Consider the following 19,944-nt stretch of genomic DNA (forward strand, 5'->3'; position numbering starts at 1 on the left):
ACGTGTGCTTTTGGTATCAGACATTTCAAAGTTTAACTTTGTGCGATGAACCACCTCCTTTTGGTAATGGAACCTTCTTCCAACTAGTTTACTGTAATAACCTCCTGTTTTGGGAATTGTTGCTTTTGTGTTTGTCTATTGTGTGCTGGTTTGGGTTCTGTAAATCTCTGCCATGTCCCCTATCAGAGGTTTATTTTCCAGACTAAAATGTCCTGAGTAATTCAACTGTCCTTCTTAGAGAAGGTGCTCTGTGTCTTTGACCATCTTCACTACTCTTCTGTCCTCTTGCCTTTTGATGGTAACATTTGGTCACGGTGCATGTCTGTTTTTTCTGCTCTTGAATGTTCTTACAGTTCTACTTATTAGAAAGCTTGAAAGAACCATTAGATTTCTGAGAGCCTGTCCTTTTGCTTCAGTTCTCTGTATTTATAACCCCAGAAAAGAAACTAGGAATTTTGTATGCTCCACATAATAAGCCATAGACTTATTTTTTTTTTCTAAAAAGCAGAATTTTATGTGGCTAATCTAAAGACACTATCAGAAAAGCTATGAATAAACCTGATACGTTCCAGTGCACTGAGTCACTAGAACAATATAGTATTTAACAAGGAGCCCTGGCAGACATTGTGTGGCTTTGTGCTAAAGCTGTCAGCCAGGATATGGGATGTATCTTTGTATCCTGCAGCAATTTTGTGAAACTAAATGGCTGCTGGTGTGCACTGCATCTTCTGAATGGGGACAAGAAATGCTTTGGATGTTAAACCTTCCCCTAGCCGTTGGTTCAGAGGGGAAATGATACCAAAAGAGAGAATTATTCTTATTTAGGTAAATATAAACTGGTGTTATCAAACAGGGCTGCAAGGGAAAGGCCTGCCCCTCCATCCCCTCTTCTTTGCATAAGCCATATTTATTTTATTAGTGCTGTGGCTTCCAAAAAGTAGAACCGGAATACAACGTGATTGAAATCTTAACGTTCAGGGCTGTGGTCCCAGCCTGCAGCGATGGTCTGCAGGCTCGCACAAGTTTTGTGTATCTGCCCTGACTCATCCCTGTGGCTTTTGTGCTGCCCCGAGCTGAATCACAAGGTTGGTTAAACCTCCCACAAGGGTGGTTAAAGTCCTGCCCTGGGGGCGGCCTGGGAAACCTGACCTGGGTTCAGCTCAGGACACTCGGGTGTTTTCCTCAGAGCTCCGTGGACCATCCAGAGCAGTTTTTCCCTGTGTCGGGGGCTTATCTCCCAAGTCCTGGGGCATCCTTGGCCATCCTGCCATTGGGCTTTTCTTCTTCTTTCCTCTCTGCCACCTTCCCAAGTGCTTCCTTCCTGCTTTTATTAATAAAACTGAAGAAGGCACACCATCGTTCAGGCTCACCTGTGCTCCTGGTGGCTTTTGTGCTGTTCAGGACCCAGATTCCATCCGCATCAACCAGCCCCATGTTTCAAGGGGCCCATGTTGATCAGAGTTAGGGCATGGTGACCATTTCTGCCACACCATGATGCCAGCCTGATACCAACTCTTACGCCGCAAGTCTGTGGTATCACAGTGCTGTAAATTAGACCTACAGATGTGCACAGACCAAGTCCTCACAGCAATTTTCTCTTGAAAAGGCCAGCGTTGCTGCTGTGTCCAGGAAAGCACGTCAACAAATGTATCATAATCTAATGGAGCAGATTTGTCCCAGCACTGGTGATAGAACACCAGGTCCCTGAAGCCTCACCTGGCCTGCCAAGGTGTGTCACCCTGGGCACACCGAGCTGCCTCGTGCAGTCACACAGTCCCAAATCTGAGCTGTGGAGTCCCCTGGGACAGGGGACATGTACGGCACGAGGAGGAGGAGAGAGGGAGAAAAATACATCCAGAAACCATAGCTTGATCTGGGCTCTGTCACTACGCAGGATGTCCCAGCCCCTGCTTGTTCGAAGTGAAGGACTGTTGGCATGAGGTTTTTTTATTCTTGTCGTCTTCATGTACATAATATATTATTGTACATAATATAATATTTAGGGTTCTTTCTCATTCTTCTTTTTACATGTGCTTCTGTGAAGTTGTATGCAGCTAGCGTGCCAGCCCTCAGCCAGCCTACTCTAACAATTTCAGATGTAGTTCAGTAAGATAGTAAATGGAGAATAATTTTTAATGTGATTGGGATAAGAACAACCAAACTGGCTGTTTCTCTTTTTGGTTTCGGCGTTATTTTTGGCTGAGTAGCCCTTAGAGGGTGTAGATGTGCCAGACATTGATCCCTCTGAAAGGATCAGCTCATCCTGGACAGCACTGGAATACTGCGTTATTTATATTTTATTTTTACTAGTACATTGAATAATATAGCCAGCATGAAAAGAGCATGTAAAATGCTGAGTTGTATGTTGGAATTTTGCTGAGCCCAGAAAAATTTGTTGTGATGGAGACTCCATGTAGGTTAAACCTCACGTGTTGGCTTGGAGCGAGGGAAGGTTTGGAGGGATCTCTGCTGTGATCCAGCAATGGGGAGCTCCGAGAAACCAACTAGTGCCATCACCAAGGGGACTTTTAAATTTAATAAAGCCATTGAAACGGAGCCTTGAGGCTGCGTGGGACAATGCTGGAACGGCAGAGCTGGAACAGGCTGCCTTTGTGGCAGGATGACGAAGCCGGCAGTATGTGCTCAAGTGCTCCTGTTTGCTAAGCCTGTCCTATCAGTTCGGCTTCTGTTCTCCTCCTTTCCCCTCCAGGAACTGGTTTGTATCTAGGTAGAATAAGTCACTGTTGGCGTGTTTATTTCTTTTCTGCTCACAGTTCTTCTCGAATCACATGGTAGGTTAGAGGAAGAGCACTCGAGTGAGGCTAAAGCCATCAGGTTGCATGCTCTGTAATGTGCTAATGCAGGTCTGCAACCCTCCGTCTCTCTTATCCTCTTGGTGTTGCTATTTTTTTCGATATTAAATAAATAGGCTTGGCTCTCCCATGTTGGACCATGGCTCCAGCTCCCCTGCTGCTCTTCAGGCTGTTTTTGGATTTGTTCCTGAGCTGTTCCTGGGAGGGTATCTGAGCAAATTCCCTAGCTGTATTTTTCATGTTGTCTCTGCTATAGAAACAAGGCTCTAGAGCAGTTTCTTCTCCTCTGATGTCTTGTGTCACCATCTAAAAAGGAGGGGGCAGAATCTAATCATTCCTGTTCAGAAATATGAGGCAGGACTTCCCTTTTGGAGCAGGGATGACACTTCTAAAGCAGTAGAGAGAAATAGGCAGAAAGTTACTGAGCTTGTAGCTGCAATTTTGATGTTGAGGTCCAGGATCATGAGGCTTTTCACATGTTCTCTGAGGGACCATTTTCCACCAGCCTTGTCTTCGTACTTATCTACAAGTGTGGTTTGTGGGAACCTCTCACTGAACATGTGCTTTGCTCTCGATATAACACAGCTGATCAGACAATGTGGATGGTTTTGTAGGGCTGTGTACAGAACAAGTTGGGAGTAGAGCTTATACCAACCTGGAGAACTGGGGGATGGTGTGGGATCTCTGTAAAATAAAAGGTACCTTGGCTCTAACCTGTGTCCTGGCCAGGGAAATAAATCTGAATTCAAATCACATCCAAACTTGCCAACAGGGTGATAGGCTGAGGGGTATGAGGGCTCCCTGTGACAGGAATCAGCAGCTTTTCGGATAATTTGTAAAGCAGAAGCCTTGACTGTTTGTGCTCATTAAAAGATTCTGTTGTAAGAATGGGGTTAGTAACCCTGGGGACTGGCCAGAATTCAGTTTGATTTAAGAACTTCTCACTTTCCTTGATTTCTGGTGAGCGCAATGTCATTAATTTATCCAAAAGCAGGTACTGGCAGCCTGCTCCATTGGAAATAATTTAAATCTATTTGGGCTTTGGCATCTGGGAAGGGAATGGTGTTGGAGACTAGAATGTTCCAATGTACGAAGCCAGAGAACAGTTTAAAACTTGCTCGTGATATGAAAATGTTGCAGTAATGGTTTACTATAATAAAGCTATTTCAAAGTGGTTAAAAGAGTATTAAAAGGGACTCTCCGAGAGGTTTGTATTACTATGGGAATGATTGGGAAGAGGGAACAATGTTTCCCAGCAGCTCTCATTTGCTTCTAGGAGTAAAATGTGCAGACAGCTGGACAGACACACTTTCTGGACAGCCTCAGACTTGATAAAAGATCAGGTGAAATTTCTATTTGGATAAATGTGCATTAGCTCACTTTGTCAGCTGAAGATTTTTGTTTTATGCTGAAGGTTCACGTGGTAGTTTGGAGAGAGGCCGTCGGAAGCAACCATGGGGACCGGGAGTGAAACCCTCCTGGCTTTTGTGCGGGCGAGGAAGTTTCCAGTGCAACGTGATCACAGAAGGCCCTGATATGCGAAGGATTTACTTTGTGGAATTGTTCTGTCATCGCTCGGCAGGATAATTGACTTCTGATTAGGAAGAAAATACAGCCGGACGTTTGTGTTTTGAGGTTGTAAAGTCCCCTTTAAAAGGCAGCGGCTGCTCCGATGCTTGCGACTCAATTATGCCTGTATTGATGTAGCAGCTGTTGTTGTTTCAACAACTTGTTTCTCCCTCCTTCACACTCCTTCCTCCTCCTGTTGCAAATCAAAGGAAGAGTGGGAATCAGTGGTGTTATTTTTTCCAAAAATGATAACCAGGTTATTAATTTTTTCCACTTTGGGAAGTGTTTTTTGTTGTGTGCTTTGTGCATTCAGTGGCTCTCAGGCCTGCTGCTCTCTGGCCGTTTAGCTGGTGATGCCGATGACTGGAGATATTTATTTCTCTACAGACCTTTCTTCTGTCACTCCCTCCAAAGTGAGCCTATATTTCCACCTCCCCTGGGCAGCACAAAGGCTGATGTGGAAGTCGGGGACGTCTCACTTAATTTTAGAAGAGGAAATTTTCCTCCAGAGTGGTGCAGCACAGGGTGCGGGTTCCCTCGCTTCTGCCTCTATGAACAGACTTCAGCCTGGACCTGCATTAGTAACTGATGAAGAGTCAGATTATTGGTTTGCATATTAGTGTTTACACACTTGAAACAACACGGGGAAGATTTTGAAAGCTGGTGCAAAGTCGGTCTGGATCTGGACTGAGTTGAGGTGTGTTGCACAGAACCTCAACCCTCTGCACAAGTGGCCGGTGGTGGCTGCTGCCCTGGGCAGCACAGCTCATACAGGCTATAATTCAGGTTTTATAAGGCAGTTCCTACGAAACCATTTTCAGAAGAGAGATCTAAGCTGGGAAGGGTGGCAGGTGAACGCATTGCCGCACTGACACTGTCCCTAAGGAAAGGAGGGGGCATTTCTCTCCTTTCCCCTCCTGTCTGCTGCTTGGATCCTCTGCTTCATCCCGCTGATCCAGCTGCTGCCGTTCCCTGTGCACAGATTTTGTGTCCTTTTAATTCTGTCTCCAGTGCTCACCGTGAGGCATCACAGAGCTGATGCCTTTGAGGAGGAGAGGAAACCTTCGTTAGGTCTCTAGGGAGCCAATTTATACCGATCCTCTTGGGTTCGCCAGTCAAGTGTGTCTGTTTCTATGTGGTTCTGCCCCTGAGATCGTATTGTAAGAGTGAGATGAAGCGTCAGTCTGCTGCTGTCTGTGGGACTGTAACTGCACGGTTTGTAGCTTTGGAGCTTTAGCAAACACTAGGAGGAGAGTTGACAAAAATACTCAGGCTGGAATTGGATGTTTTAGCCTTTCTGGTTGAAGTTGGGTTTTGTTCTTTCGGCAGGTTGTGGATTCTTTCAACCTTGAACCTTTAGACTAAAGCACTTTTTAATAATTGTTATTAGTTTATATTATCAGTGATACTAGGAGAAGATTAGAAAGTGTGTGTGGGGAAAAAAGTGTTCTTACCCTTGCCAGCCCTGATAGAAGATATCACTGGTATATGGAGGTGTTTAAAAGGCGTTTAGATGAGGTTCCTAAGGACGTGGTTTAGTGCTAGGGTTGGTTAGGTTATGGTTGGACTCGATGATCCTGAGGGTCTCTTCCAACTGAAATGATTCTATGATTCTATTACTGTCTGATGTTAAATTTTGTTTCAATACATTAAAAAATTGATACATATTTAAGGAAGGGTGTGTCATGGCTGCTTTTTTCAAGCCATGATTAGAAAGAAAAAAAAAAAAAAATTGGGACAGAGACTGGCTACTTGTTGTTGAACCCTGAGCTTTGCCTAATAGCCAAAATTAAAAGTTTTATATGTCTGCACTGAACACAATTGGCCCTATCCAGAAACTTCTTAAAACGGAGCACAGCCTGAATGGGAAAGCTTTTAAAGTCTGTTGGAAATTCCATATCAGCAGGGGGTAGACAGAAACACATCAACAGGAGAAAACAACCATGTTCTCTGCCTGCACCGCCCGGGGTTTGTTTGCAGAGGCGTTTTCCCTTTTCTGGAGGAGGTGGAAATGCGGAGAGTGGCTTAGAGAAGTGAGTGGTGAAAACTGATGCCATTACTACATCTCCTGATGGTTTTTCTTGCTCAAATTAAGGCCCTCAGGTTTCTTTTTTTTCTTTTTCCTCCTGTGTGTTTTATCAGAGTTAAGTGTTCCCATTAGATTGTGTGTGTGAAAGGTACTGGATGCTGTCTGAGGTGGATAAAAAGGGATTAAGCCAAGAGCAGCATGATTTATAACGTGTGAAGTGATTCTCTTCAGTGCATTAATGAGTGGTGACCCAAGCCCAGGTAAATTGTCTGGAGGTTTTTTTTCCCCATTTCTCCTAAACTTGTGATCATTTCCCTCCCCAGGCAACCTGTCCTTCACCACCATTAGCTTTGTCTCAATTTTTGTCTACATTCAAAAGTTGAACCACTTTATCCATAATTGATGTGTGCTCCTGTAGGGTAGGGAGCGCTACGGTGATATAAAAGCGTTTAGAATAGAATGGCTCATTCTTGCGTTGGGAGAGGAATAATGGACGTGAGATACGGCTTTATAGTTCTAAAGCTGTCTAAATTTAGAGTGTGGTTTTGCATTGTAGCTGAACTGCTATCACGTCAAGCTGGTGCTGCATGGAAAGGTTTTGCTCCCGGCTTTGTGCTCCCGCTGATCTTTTTGTCTTGATACGGATCCGATTCCTTCCTTCTCAGTACAGATAATTTCCTTCCAGCTTGACTCCCTGAATCAGCTCGCTGTGGATCCAGGTTTGGAAGCTGGAAAAGAGATCTCTTTTTGGCAGCAACAGGCCATTAGATCAGCTGAGCGACTGCACGAAACCATATCCTAGATGAAGTCTCTCGTGCCAGTATTTGAAAGGTATTTGCAGTTGTTCTGCTTTCTGTCCTGTGACAAGTGATGTGTTTTCATATTTCTTTGTGGTCCTGAGTTGTTAATTCTCCTGGAAAAAGCTGCGTTTGCGTACAGCCACCTTGCTTCAAAGTAAGTGCAGAGAACTGAGGGCAAATCTTTTATATGGCATGTGATGTTCTGTGTGTTACAGCCAACTTGAAAACATAATTTAAAAAAAAAAAGTTTTGCTGTTTCTTGTTGGATATTTAATAGAGCTTGTTGGCAGATCCCTCCCCAGGGATCTTTCCAGAGTCATTAGGCTCAGCAAAGGATGATGTGGAAGAGTCTGTGATGTAAGAAACTGCTGCTTCTCTGAAGCGTGGAACATTTTCTGGACACAGGAGCTGCAAAAGGGACCCTGACACCGTCCCTGAGCAGCTGCCGGGTTGATAAGAGATATGTTTGGGATGCTGAAAGGAGGCCAGAAGGGTTACGGTCTCTCTCTTTAAATATGTAATACAGATTATATCATAGAGGGGGTAAAAATCCTTAAAGGACAGTGATCTCCAAAAGAAAAATGATATTATGAGGTCACAAATATACAGGGACTGAGAGTTAGAAGGGAGCTTTTAGTCATGAGATCTGCAGCTGTAGAATAGTAGTTTGGATGGAAAAAGAGGGTGAGTTCAACAGCCAGATGGGCTTTTTCGAAAACATTTTGATGCTTTTCAGAAAAGGTTTGAGTTGGTGTCTGCAGCCGGTTGTGCTTGATGTAGGAGGTTGATCCCATGCTTGTTTCTACTCACTATCATGATTCAGGGATACTGAGTGATGGTTGTTTTGTGTGACATGTGTGTGCTGTGGGGTTTGCCTCCCGTGAGGGCAGGAGGGGGTGGTTATTGATCCATGGAAAGGCGTAAGGACGACCTGCAAGGCGGCTTCTGCAAAATGCTTCACCTGCAAATGGACGTCAGGCAAAAATTTGCTGCTCTTCTGCTTGGTTGGGGCTTCCTTTTGAAAAGCGTGCAATTCCAAGCAGGATTTCAGTGCAATTTCCAGATGTTAACGTGATAGTACTTTTAATGCTGTATTTGGAGGGAGAAACCCTTGTTGAACATAACCTTGGGCAAAGCTTAAAACAAACAAACAAAGTGAAATGGGAAGCGATAAAGAGCTGGCTGTCATACAACTATGGACTTGCGTGGGAAGGCCAAAAATGTGCTCTGCCTCTTATCGTAAAGAACGAAATAACAAGTCCTGGCCCTCGCCTACGCGTGTAGAAGATACCCCCTGTTAGCGCTGCTCCTCCTGCGCCTCGCACTGAGCCTCAAACCTCTCCTTGGAGTTCAAACCTCTCCCTGAAGATCAGAAGAGGAGGGTTGCTGCTCCTCCGTGTTGGAAGGTGCTGCTCTGCGTCCTCAAAGGGCAGTGGAAATCCACACCAGTCTGAAAACTGCCAACGTTTGTCGGAAGGACGCCGGGGAGGCAGCCAGGAAAGGTCAGTGCGGCTGCTTTGCGTCGCGGTGCGTGTTAGAACGCAGCAACGTTTCTCATTTGGAATTGGCTCAATTCAAAGTTGTCATCCGGATGGAGTGTACTGCAAATTTACAGCATTCACAAAGAGGCTGAACAACATCCTCAAACACACACTGTGAACTGTGGGGTTGTCACATGCAGGGGCAGGAGTTGGACTCTATGATCCTGGTGGGTCCCTTCCAACTCAGGACATTCTACATACGTTTCTGTGGAAATTGCTCTGAATGCAATGGACGCCTTTAATAAAGTCTCCATATCTACCTCGCTGTGTGCACTCTTAATTTAACCAGAAACCAAAGGCATAGATGAAATTTTAGGCCAAAAAACTTTGATCCTATCTATCGCTAAAAACTAATACATGCAGCTGAGATGTGTTATTTTAACCCCTGTATTACCACTGTCCTGAGGGAGCGGGTTGGAGAAGCAGCTCCAAGCTGGATGGCAGAGGAATCGTGTGTCTGCTTGGGAAGAGCTGGATCTGGCACGTGGGGCTGGGTGGAGGGAGCGTTTGAGGTTCCCCGTGGGTCCTGCCTCCCTGTGAAGGGTCAGAGCAGGGGTAACTAAATGCAGCAGCAAACATCTGCTGGCTCCAACCCAAATGTTTCTGTCGTCTCTTGGCGGTGCCAGGTTGCAACAGCACATGTAATATTGGAATTGCACAACCAGCTACCTGGTTCCCTGGCTCTGTTTCAGGTTTTCATGGGCTTAGGAGCTGCCTCTGCCTTGGGTTAGCAAAGAGATGATGGTGGCCACCTGTGTGACAAGGCTGGCTTCTCAGTGGTGGCTGTGGCTTTTGGTAGCCTGGTTTTACAAACTGAACCTTGCAGCTCCTGTGGAAAGTTACTGTGAGCTTGCAAGCTCCCAAGAAAGCCAGTTGGGACACTGGCTTAGTCTAGGGAAAGCTTTTCATCTTCTGTGCTTGCTCTAAGCTCTGCTTGCGGCCCCGGGCAGTTCTGACTTGCTGAGCGCAGTGGCCAGGTGGTGGTGAAACCTGTGCTGTGCCCTCTAGGCCGTGGTGTAACCCTCTAAACATCAACAGAATATAATTTTTATATATATATATGTATATATATGTATGTATGTATGTATGTATAACAGAGTTACAGTAGGTTGGTGTAACTAGTGGGTGCCCTTGAGTATCGGAGCTCTGCAGAAGTCACGCTGTCCGGCAGCATTTCTGGCGGATGCCGATTTCTGAATAAAATGACCACACTAGGTGGGTTTTTAAGCCAGGCAGGCTGGTGGAGCAGGGTCAGAAAGCAGCTGATGCGATGGCCAATTTGAAAATGTCCTCACCTCCACTGCTGCAGGAAAACATAACCTGAGTAACACTGAATTTGAGTAAAGCAGAATCTAGAGCATGAGACTAGATGATCTGAATGGCAGTTTGTATCCCCAAACTCTTAATTCCTTGGTAGTTCCTTTAGGTTGAAGAAGAATTTAACTCAGTGCACTCAATGAATAAGAAACTGGTGGACCTGTTATTGCTGCTGAACTGGCACGTCCAAAGGATCTGCAAAGGGACCTGTTTGTCCAGCTTTGGGGCAGCACCTGATGGTGGGGGAAGAGCCAATGCTCTTTGTCACCTCCGAGATCCTCCTTCCCTGTTCAGCAGCGTAAGGCTGAAGGGGTCTTTGTCAAGTATGTGTTAGACAAGAAATTAGAACAGAAACAAGGTTTTAAACTACATATTTTATACTATTATGTTCCTATCTAAGCTTCTCCTAAGCTATATATATGTTGGGGTGAGATTTTTGAATAGGATTTTATGCCTTTTAGTGTCTTAAGTCTTTGAATGTGCTCCACTTATTCTTAGGTTTCCTTTCCCACTGCATCATTAAATGTATTTCCAGCTGAAATATACACTTCATCAGCTGCCTCAAGGATGTGTTGTTTTAACAGCAAAGACCACATACACTTATTTTCCTGACAAGATCACAGACATCGGCCATCACTGTGTATTTTGGGTTTTTAGTTCACATGTGTGCTTATGCATATTCTTCCTGTCCTTGCAGATGTTCTCAGCTACTCTTTGTAGATCCAATAAACTGACCCTTCTCCTCTTAAATACAAAATTTTCCAGGTCAGTTTAGCAAATAATTGGCAGGTTTTCTTTTGAGGATAAGCTCTTTTTTCACAGAATACAACAGCCCTGCCAGTGTAGGTGTCTCAAATACTTCATGCCTCTTTTGCTTCTTTTGGTAAATATTTCACTGCTCATTTTTATCTCCACTGGTTCTCCCTGCTTTAACCCAGCGTATTGGATTAAATTTACACTTAACGTTATTTTATTTTACCTCACTGGAGAGTGGTGTATTATATCAATATATGGAATGGAAAGCTCGTTTGGAACGGTAGCAGTAGCTGTTGATGGCATAAAGCTACTTTGAAATACTTATGTATGCTGATATAACGTCTAATTAGGGGGAAGATGGATGAAACCTGGTTTGTACTGGATTTGCAGGTGCTTGCCTTGGGCTCGGCGAGAAGGAACGCGGCCAAAGCTGAGAACTTAAGTTCCTAATTGGAGCATCACGCGGGGAAGATCCTAGAAGTAATTTTCCTCTTCCAGGAGGAGAGAGCTGGTGTTAGCGCAGGCAGATCGCTGGGGGTGACGAGGACACGCTGGGACATTTCTCTGGACAGCAGCTTTACAAAGGTGGGTGTCTCTAAAGCCGTGTTGAGAAGCAGCAATTCTGCAGGGAACGGCGCTCAAACGTGGGAGACACTTCACATCATGAAGCCCAGTTGGTCTGGAAAGGCTGAATCATCTTTGATGAAGAGGAAAACCAAAGGAAGAGCGATTAAATTGATTTTTACAGCTCCTAAGGGGACGATGTTGCTTTAAAGCTTGTTTGTAGTACTCATACGCATCTTTCTTGACCTGCACAGCCAGAGCTGGCTTGTTTTTTCTGCAGAGTCAAGATTTCTGTTGGGGCAGCGATCAGAGGGAAAGCTCTATCCTGGCTGTGTGCTGGGAAAAGCTGCTGGACTCAGAAGGTTAATTTGTGTTTTTGGTGGTGGATATATCTGTGGAGCACTTCCGAAGTAGAAAGAGTTAGAAGTTATGTTAGAAGTGCCTGAGACATTCATTCTCCTCTCTGCAAAATAAGGATAAATACCTCTTGATCTGCCAAAAGGGGCTGTGTGGGTTTAATTAACGTTCACAAAGTGCTTGTGGATAGCATCTTTCATCTGAGAATCTCAAGGCAAAATATGTTCTAGGCATTCTCGCTCAGCTTTGCAATTATTCCTCCAGCTGTCGTGAGCTGTGCCAACAAAAACTACTCTCCTGTCATCAAGGGATTGTTGATGCCTTGTGACTTGTTTGGATTTTGATATTCTCTCCCCTCACTCCTTCTCCCCATACACTTGCTACGCAAAATACAGCACGCTCTCCGAATCTGGGGGAGAGAATAAAACCTATTCTTTTCCATCACAAATTATTTGTGGCTCACTTTATGTTCTCTCTTGCCCCACTTTTTTGGTCTGTACCCTTTTTGGGGGTGACGGTGTCCGTTTCTTTTTTTTTTTTTTTTCTTTTTTAAAAATATTGCTGTAATTTATTAAAACCCAGTCACTCCAGATAGGCATGCTGGCCCATTTGGTGTTCTTTTTTTATTTTAAGGTGCATGCAAAACACTAGATGAATTCCTCCTGAGCTCATACCTGCAGCATTTGCGGAGTTGAGACCTCCAGCTTTGTTCTCCTAAATGCTGATTTTCTTGCGGTACTTTGCAAAAGCCTCTTTGTAAAAATCAATATTACTCAAATTTAGTTTTTAAGGAAGGCTTGTATGTATATAGTCTCCAAGACAATAATGTTAAACTTAACAATTTTTAGATTAATTAGTTAGGGGTTCAACCTTTTGTGTTGATCTCTGCTCCCAACGAACAAGCGCCAGGATCAGAGGAAACGGCCTTAAGTTGCGCCAGGGGAGGTTGAGGTTGGATCTGGGGAACAATTTCTTGCCCAAAGGGCTGTGGGGCATTGGAACAGGCTGCCCAGGGCAGTGCTGGAGTCACCATCCCTGGAGGGATTGGACAGACGGACATGAGGTTCTCAGGGACATGGGGCGGTGCCAGGGGTGGGTTATGGTTGGATTTGATGATCTTGAGGGTCTCTTCCAACCAAAACGATTCTATGATTCTACGTATTGGTGCCGGGTTTGGTGGGTTTGGAGGTGGGCTGAGCACAGGCAGCCGACCAGGGAAGTACAGACGTGGGAAACAGCTTTTTGGGAAAATTGGGCACCCCAGAGCGCCCCCACAAATCTATCGCTTAGGTAACTGTGGCTATTACTGTTATTCTTGTGAGGATTCATTCATCTCGACTTAAAAAGCATAAGATTTTTTTTTTTTTTCTTCAACTTGAAGAAAGTGCAAAATATAATTTGAAGTCTTGGAACATTTAAGCTCATAATTATCTGTGGGAATGAAGGCTACAAAGAAATGACTTCAAGAGCAGCTACGTACAGCAGCTTTCATCAGCCTGTGTGTTAAAGCTGGGTCTGTTTGCTTTAGTGCTTAAACCCTTGCTCCTGTTTGCCCTTCAGACGGAGCGATGCTGTGGGAGAACGGACTGGAGTCTGTCCCACCGCGATTGAAAATTGAGCTGGTTCTTAGCGACAGATTCTTATATTATTGGCAAGGGTTTAAGAGCCAGAAAAATAAAATGCAGCGTGATAACTTGTTTTCTTCTCTTTAAATCCCAAGTTATACATTGCGGAGTACACGGTAAGATGTGGTTATTCTCTGCCTGGGGCTTCTGACTTGAGGGATTTGATGCTCCAAATTGAAATGAATATCCCTGGTTCGCACTAAGAGTGGGGGGAGTTGCGTAACTTCATGAAGATTTGTGTCCCCGTTTGTCAGCGTGAACTTCATTATGGGTGTGGAGATGTCTGACTCCCACATAAAATGTACCAAGTTTCTTCTCCCCAGAGGAGAAGTCTGAATCCTGCCAAGTGTGTCGTTGATGGTTTTCAATGTAATAAATCTCAGCACGGTGCGTGCACCTCGCTCCTCACTGGCGTCTGGGACATTTGTTGGGTGAGCTGCGATCCCCCACTGCCTCCCTGTGCCTTAAGAGGGGATGGAAAATCTTCAAGTGAACAGTGACATAACCAGCAGGTTTGATTAAAACCAGAGATGAGCTCATCTGAGCATCCTAATAATAATTTGCTTTTTTAAACAACTGCTGAGGTTTGAGCTTGTGGCAGCACTTTTCCTGCTGCCATGGGCTGCCTGTCCTTGGTGGAAGTGATTCACCAAGAGGGACATTCCAAATGCTGGTCTCAGCTTTTGAGTTAACCTTTTTTGCTAAAGAGCTTGTGGTGTTGGTTTGAGAAATGTCAAGAAATGTTGCCTGGTATTTGGAAGTAGTTTTGCTTCACCATCTGATTTGGAAGGGTTGGGTTTTCTCCCCTCCCGACCCCCTTTCCCATCTGATGACCATGTGCCCCATTTGGGGCAATCATAGAATCACAGAATGTCCTGAGCTGGAAGAGGATTATAGAGTCCAACTCCTGTCCCTGCATGTGACAACCCAACCGTTCACACCATGTGTGCAGATGCCTCTTGTGGCAACTTGGTTGTTCATGACCAACGACCCTGAGTGGGAGAAGAAAGTGGCTTTGAGGAGACACTTGGAAGAGGAAATGAAGCCAAACACATGTGCAAAATTTGTTTCTGTAACCCTGAGCTCTGATTACGTGCAGTTCTGCAACGTAATGATCTTCACGGCTACGGACAAGTTGAGTGAGATGAGCAACCAGGGAGCCCATCAAGCCGTACCCTGGGACCGGGATCCAAACTGCTTCTCTACCATGCATCATCTCGTGGGTTTATAGCTGAAAAAATGGGGCTTCTGCTCTTCGGGGACTTTTTGATGTTCCAGTAGGGTTCCATCATCTGAAGAAAGCTCAAAATTAATCTCGGAAATTGTACTTCTGTCATTTCAAGCACAGCCTTGTGTATCATTGCTGGATAATTCCTCTCCCTTCAAATACGGGGAGCCATCATAATGCGTTCCTCTCTCAGCTGCTTTTCAACTCCTCTCAGCTCTGGGGCTCTTCTGTTCCTGGAGCAGAAGAGATCAACAAGCAAGTTCGTCATGATGTGTTTCCTTACATATGCCTTAATTACAACACTTGAGGAATTTTCCGCCCCCTGCCCCGCCCCCCCCATCTTGTTTAGTTTATCTCATTGTATGCCCTTTCCTTTTGGGCTGGATTTAATTGCTGAGCTGCGTCTCAGCAACTTCAGCTGGTATTTAATCATCGCTCGCATTAGAAGTTGGGCGGAAATCCATTCCTCGTGTTTGACCTCTCTGCTCTCTGCCCGCCCCGCTGCCCTTTTTCCTTTTCCGAGCAGGCCGGCGTTTCTGAAGCCGGGTGAGTTATTAGTTATTCCCCCTGCGGCCGGGTCATGTTTTCCCTAAACTGCTGTGATTGATTCAGTTTGTACCCTCTGAGCCGTCTTTTTCACTTAAGAGTCGACTCAGTAAAATGAACTGGGAAAACAAATTTGTTATTCCTTAATATTTTCAAACTCCCTAGTCTCCCATATAGATTTTTTTTTAACAGAAACCTCCTATTGAGCCCTTTTAAAGAGCTTTTCATCATGGCTTTTCTCTTAACCGGGCTACAGCACTCAACGAACAAGTCTAATATCCTTAAGCGTCATATAATGCTTTGCGTTCCCAGGATCTCAAGCAGCCATACTTTCACAGCTTGGTGGAAATACAGCCATCTGGGAGGCGAAAATCTGATTATCGACTAGAAAAGCGTATCACGCTTCAGTCCAGGAGCAGCAAGTTTGCTGTGGGGTGTTGGGAAGAATTGCTGGGCGGTTCGTGGCTCATCTGCACAGGGATATGCAAAGTAACGTGAATTCCACTCCCCAGGTTCTTTGGTTGTGTGAAGTTTATGGAATTTAGTTCTTGCTCCGAGTGAAGTTTGCCTGAAGGTTTGGTTTAATTTCCTTCCAGAGTCAAATTAAGCTAATTCGAAAGAAGGTCACTTCTGCAAATAGAGGTGTAGTATGGTTGAATTAATTGGCTTGGATTAATACCCTTTTAGTTAAAATAGAGTGATTTTCACTGAGTGGCCCTGTAGTGAAGCCGACACTGGGTTAGGACCCAGGAATTCTTGCCGTCGTCGAAGGGTTTTTCGCTTGCTTTTATTCCTGCCCCATTTCTGTGCTTTCGATGAGGGTGTTTTTTATTTCTTGCCATGTGTTACTGGGTGTGGAGCTTTCCCTGCGTGCAGCAAATCCACCATGTCGCCAAGTGAAATCTGCCTTTCTATGCAATAAGATGCCTCGAGTCTAGCAGACCAGTATTCATTTTAAATTTATTCTAAAGCAAGTAATGTTTCTTTCCAGAGCAGTAAAGTAATAAACAAGGAAAGCTTCCTCCATACTTTTAGGAAATTACCATTTTTGTTTATATATTTTTCTGAAATTAACGATGAAAACGTTAATGTTGCTGTGAAATGTAAAGGTTTTAAAGATGCTCCAAAAATGAAAAATAGTCTAAAACGAAAGCTTAGGCAGCTCATGGATCTGTTCTCCCATTGAAAACGTGTTTCCCTTGTGGCCATAGTAAAGTCTGAATAATCTTGCTTAGAACTTGATTCTCAGATTTCAGGGCAAATCTGCTTTAAACCTCCTGGATCTATACACGTAATTCATCTTCCCTGGCAAATGCTCTGGTGCTGGTTTTCATTGTAAAATCAATAAACGGAGATAAAGAAGAAAAACAAGCGTTAAGATCTTTGAGTGAAGGGGAAGAGCTGGTGCTTTTGCAGGTACTTGGAAGAAGTGAAATTTAAGCCATTTTCCTCATCTTGAGCTGCTGTTCTTTTTATACATATTGACTTTTAAAATCTTGTTCATTCTCCAGTTCCTGCTGGGAGGGGAACACTTGCGCTCATCTGAACTCTCCCAGATGGCTGTTATTATAGTTTAATGTGTGAGCAGAGGAGAGGGACCTACAATTTCTCTTGAGCGCCACTAAATAAAATTATATAAAAGCCCCTTAATGTTAGACCTTGTATATTTTATCTTGCGTAGTCCTGTTTTCTACCTGAATTGTGTTACTGCATTTTAATTGTAACAAATTACATAGTTTGACTGTGATGACTGTTTCATAATTTGGGATCCTAGGTGCCTATAACAGCTTTGATTGCCATCAGGAATTATTGCCTCGGCATCGATTTCAGCCTGTGAGTAAATACACAAAGCCTGTATGAGTTGTGTGGCTGTCGTATGCAGCTATCGGTTGTCACTGACACCGTGATAATGCTGTTGTCATGAGGATTAAAATTATACCGCGCCCTTCCCAAATGAATGAAATGATTATTTAAGTATTAGATAAAGGATAAATGGGCTTTGTAGATGGGGTTTTAGCCTGATAATTTAGTTTGAGATTAACCTGCTTTTTAAATGTTAAATGTTTATATTCTTTCAGTTCATTTTGTTTAGTTAATAAAGCAAATACAGCTGGAAACTTTGGTGGACGGGTTCCCTTTTTGTCAGGAACAGACGCAAAGTGAGAGCCACTCAGCACACGTCCAGACTGCAGGAGCTGCAGAAACACATGGTTCTGCCTCCTCTCACCTGTAAGCACTTAAAAATACGTACGATGATTTGATCCGTTGTTTTTCAGAGCTTACAAAGTCTGCGTGGCGGTGTCAGGATTTCCCAAAGGGTTTCGTCCCTTCTGTGGAGGTGGCTGCAGGGTGACCCAGTGCTGCATCGTGAACGTTTCCAAAGGTGAAGGCTGGGGACGGTGGATAAGGGGACAGACGGTGTGCAGGTTCCTTCTTCAGTCTTACGTGTTGGTTTCAGAGCAGTTGGAGGAAGAAGAGAAGCATTAGTTTCATTTATTTTGTTTCTTTAAGACAGGAATTGTTTTGGCCCGCAGGTCAAGGTTTTTCCCCAGGCAAGAGTACAGGAATTTATCGGCCAGAAGCTCAAAGCTCTCAGGACCAAGAGCGCTCGTTCTTTGGAGCTGAGGTGTCTCATGGTGATGCTAGAATATGCTGTGTAAGGAAACCTCCAGAACAGCTCAAAGAAGGATTTCCTCACCGCTATAGGCACTTTAGTCCTTGTCTTTGTCACTTAATCGCTTTTCTCTTGTCATGTCTCTGTGTAGGGACCGAACTCTTCCAGGTGAGGGACTCTCTTCCAGGACGGTGCACGGGGACCATGTTCTTGGGACCATCTCTGTTCACGTTACAGTAGCACACAGTTGTATCACCATTAAACTTGCTGGTAATAACTGGTCTTCCCATGGCAGGATTGTCCTTGTTCTAGTTTCTCTTGTTTGACATTACTATAGAAGTGTTGCTTTGTCTTTCTTTGTTAAAAGGTTGTTCTGCAGTCCTGTTCGCAGCCTTAAAACTCTCTCTTTTTTGTGGCGTTACTGCCTGCCACAATGCAGGATCTTTCTCTGATTGGTCTTTACCTTCAAGTATTCCCTCCCCTGCCAGTGTGTCCAGTCTTTAATGTGAAATGAAAACATGGGAAATCCGTGTTTCACCAAAAGGTTTTAGCTACAAGTTGTGGTTACGAGGTGTGTGGCTGAGGGTGGTGGGAGAAGCAATGTCCACGTTTCTATCCGTGGTCTGCACCATCCAAGGGACTGGGCTTCCCCAGCACCAAAAGAAGAGAGGCAGGGGCTGTATGTTGCTCAAATTACATATACATATATATATATATATATATTTAATCCATTAAATAATGTAAAAAATTTTATCCCACATGGTCTTGAAGGTTTTGGAGGAGAAAGAACAAGGCTGCTTTCTTTTGGTGAGCAAAGAAGTTAAAAAAACCAATAGGTTGCCTTAGATGATACCTTATGAACTCTATTTCTTCATACCACGGCTAGAACTTTAGACTCTACAAAAACTGTATAGTTTGGTTTGGTTTTTTTTTTTTTTAGGAGAAATCCAAGACAAGTACTGAAACCTGTTTGCTATTCACGTTGGAGGCACGTCAAACATCTTGTGTTAGCAGAATCAGACGCAGTTGAGGCTAATACATAAAAATGTAGCAAAAGTGGATCTTTCATTCCTGTCTACTGTTACTATGAAATTCCCATTTCAGTCAGAATATTTTGTTTCCTTCTCCAAACAGAGTTTTACCTCCTTATGAATCCAGATCTTTAAGAAATGCTTTGCTTTCAACCTTCACGTGCACCTTTCTCGAGTGGGGTTTCTGATTTAAAGAATACGTGACTCTTTGAACTGATACAGTGAAAACAAGTCACTGTTTTTGTTTTTATTCTCTTTAGCGCTTTTTCACAGGTTTTTGCAGTCTAGAAGCGCCTTCTAGGAGCTAGAAGAATCAAAAGGAGATCTGAGACTTCTCAGTCTTGCGGTTCTTCTTTGCACCAGCTGGGTGCCTGTCAGAGATGTGCACACTGGAAGGGATGTCTCAGATGGGAAAGTTAAAGCCATCGGCTTTTATCTGTGCAGCCAGTGTGCGTCAATTGCAAATTCCAAAGTTGATACGTGAAATTACTAGGAAATTGCCATTATTTAGGTCAGCTAAATGTCTTTGAGTTGCCTTTTGTGTGTATCCGTTTCTTGTTGCGCCCATACTTTTGAAGCTGAAGGAGCAAAGTGCTGTATACGTGCTATGGGCAGCACTTCTTGTACGCCAGTAGCCTTTGGAGTTGACATATAGATTTGTGTAGGAAGGGGACTGTTTTGAATAGGGTTAAGTACCTGTGCATCATTTTCAGTGAGAATTACGTACAGATTTTCCGTCTGTTCTGTTTAGTTGACCCTGTGGATCATCTGTGGAGACGCTGAGATTTTAGCAGAAGAAATAGTCGCGTTGGAAGTCAAAGCACAAGGGTTAAACTGGTTCATTAGGAATCAGTTTATTTGTATGGCTCAAGTCTGGATCTGGGTTTATTGTCCCCGGAAAAGTCTGTTGTATAAAAAAATTAAACATGACACCGAGCTCCCTGAGTCATATGAAATGGAGGCACTTTAATTGAAGACAGCGATGCTTCGCGTTAATGGCATGCAGCTGCTTGTCATTGCGCGTCTTTGTGGCACATTGAAGCAGTTAGATGCCAAACGTCATAAAAATCTCAGGTCTTTAGGAGATTTGGGGCAATGGAGGCTCTGTCAACTCTTAAATGTTTATTTATATGTGTGCACTGCCTGTAGCGCTC

At 44.1% G+C, this 19,944-nt stretch overlaps 1 protein-coding gene across 16 annotated transcripts in view; it reads left to right on the top strand.

Annotated features, from left to right (window-relative positions):
* EXTL3 (exostosin like glycosyltransferase 3) overlaps positions 1–19,944 on the top strand; it is a 152,327-nt gene that overhangs the window by 47,544 nt on the left and 84,839 nt on the right. For 2 of the 16 annotated variants that reach the window (XM_065630784.1, XM_065630797.1), the window contains one exon: positions 11,216–11,410. The exons of 11 other annotated variants lie outside the window; for them this stretch is intronic. The gene's annotated coding sequence lies outside the window, so the exon portion shown is untranslated. Of the gene's footprint in view, positions 1–7,096; positions 7,243–7,319; positions 7,366–11,215; positions 11,411–19,944 lie in introns of those variants that run through there. 3 more of the 16 variants (XM_065630785.1, XM_065630792.1, XM_065630789.1) reach the window with 3 other exon arrangements.

This window comes from Caloenas nicobarica, chromosome 3 (genome assembly GCF_036013445.1).
Source record: "Caloenas nicobarica isolate bCalNic1 chromosome 3, bCalNic1.hap1, whole genome shotgun sequence".
Lineage (NCBI taxonomy): Eukaryota > Metazoa > Chordata > Aves > Columbiformes > Columbidae > Caloenas > Caloenas nicobarica.